Source organism: Gracilinanus agilis, chromosome 1 (genome assembly GCF_016433145.1).
Source record: "Gracilinanus agilis isolate LMUSP501 chromosome 1, AgileGrace, whole genome shotgun sequence".
Classification (NCBI taxonomy): domain Eukaryota; kingdom Metazoa; phylum Chordata; class Mammalia; order Didelphimorphia; family Didelphidae; genus Gracilinanus; species Gracilinanus agilis.
The window spans coordinates 574,553,197-574,555,104 of NC_058130.1; the positions used below are offsets into that span (position 1 = coordinate 574,553,197).

The following is a 1,908-nucleotide window of genomic DNA, read 5'->3' on the forward strand; positions in this document are numbered from 1 at the left end:
AAAATAGAAAAGGAACAAATTTAATTTCCCCAATGAATTACTTAATTGGAAATCCTAAAATGAAATGAAAAATTGCTAAAATTGAAAAAAAGAGAAAAGTTGTTATAAAAAATAAGGCCAAAAGTTGGTTTCATTAAAAAATAAACCCATAAAATAGAATATTGGTTAATTTCATTTTAGCTCTCTTCCCCTCCCTTCTGAGGGCAGCTGACAATTTCAGCTCTCATCCAAGTCTCACGATCTCTACAGCATTTTTAAGGGCATCTTGTGAATTCAGGTTCACTTCTCTTAGCTTTTCTCAGCTGAGTCTTGTTTAGGTCTTAGGACAACCTGCATCATGGCCTCAGTTCACTTCATGGCGCTTCGAGAGCGAGGGAGCCCTAGAGCCTTGTTAGTCTCAGCATCCTGTCCATGGCCAAGCCTCTGGCTGTCAACCATCTCTTTTCTGCTCCTCCCTCCATCCCCTCCTACCTCCCCACAGAAATCCAGCTGTCAGTAGAGCCAATGCCTGAGACCTGCTTGAGACTCTGCACTCTGACTAGCTGCAGAATGTTCCCTTTTAACATCTTTGTCCTATATGCATAACTTCTATAGACTTTCAATGTGGGAATCAGAGTTCTTCATTTCTAGAGAAACTTTTGGATCACAGTCTTTCAAGGCATCCAGAGAACCAGATGTGCCTGCCATTGAGCACAGTGCATGTGGGCTTCCAGGCAACATGTCCCTATCAATTAGAATGCATTGTTGGGCATTCAGTTATGATGATGCACTAGAGAATCCCACACCTATGGCTCCACCTTCATCTGACATATGTAATAAGGTTCTATGGGAAAAGCCGGTCATCCAAGATTGGAAGCACCAACAGCTTTCCAAGGTTGAGGATGGAGAAACTAGTTTGTCCTTGACTTCCATAAACCCCTCAACTTCCAGTGACCAAATGAACAAGTGGTGAAGGCCAAAGCTACACATGTCATCATGAATTCTCTAATTACAAAACAGACACAGAAGAGCATCCAACACTTTGAACAGCAAGCAGGGCATAGAGACGCAGGATATACTCCCGAAAAGGCCTCACCACAGAAGAAGCAAAGTATCATTGTGTGATGGAGGCAGTACATAAATTGAAGTTGCAAAATAGGAAAATAACAAAAGATGATAGACTGACCTTTTCAGCCAGTCCACTCCAAGTAGAACACCCCATTCTTCTCCCAGGCAAAAGCCCAGAGGTTGGTTTACTCATTGATCTTCTAATTCTTTACCGGGCATAGACATCAGCAGTATGGACTCTGGAAATGGCGATAGAGACAAACCTTCATCTGAAAAATGGAGCCTTTTTAGATCAAGAACGCTTCAGAAAGCCCATTCAGGTTTCAGTATACATTCCTACAGAAGTACTCAGAAACCATCACCTGTGGAGCTCATTCGGGCTCAGCCTACTAGAATTGCGGAAGACCCAGCAGCCTTCAAGCCACCTAAGACGGACTTTCCAGTAATGGAAGGGAAGAAACCATTTCCATGTATCCATAACCACAAACCAAGAGACATGAATGTGTTGAATTCCACAGGGTTCTAAAGCTCCCTTTTCATATGAGCAAAGTTGCTTTTCCTGCTGACCCACAGTTATGTAGAGAGAGTGTTGTAGACAGACTTTTCCTTCTTCCCATCCACTGCACTTGACATAAGAAAAATGCCATCTATTTACAACTCTGCTGATAAAGATAGTATTCCTGGGGAGGTAGTGATTGTTTCTTTAAATATTTGTAGCAAAGCTTGACTCTTTCTAATACTAGAAGATCTATTTTGTAATGACCCAAAGTTGATCTGAATAACTTCTCACAGTAGTTAACCATACCCAACTAGAGATCTATAAAACTAGATTTCAAGGGATGAGAAGAATAATTAAAATCT

The 1,908-nt window shown here is 41.4% G+C and overlaps 1 pseudogene; it reads left to right on the forward strand.

Moving 5' to 3' along the window:
- Window positions 1-664: 664 nt before the first annotated feature.
- Window positions 665-1,573, forward strand: LOC123231789 (annotated as a pseudogene).
- The last annotated feature ends 335 nt before the right edge of the window (window positions 1,574-1,908 follow it).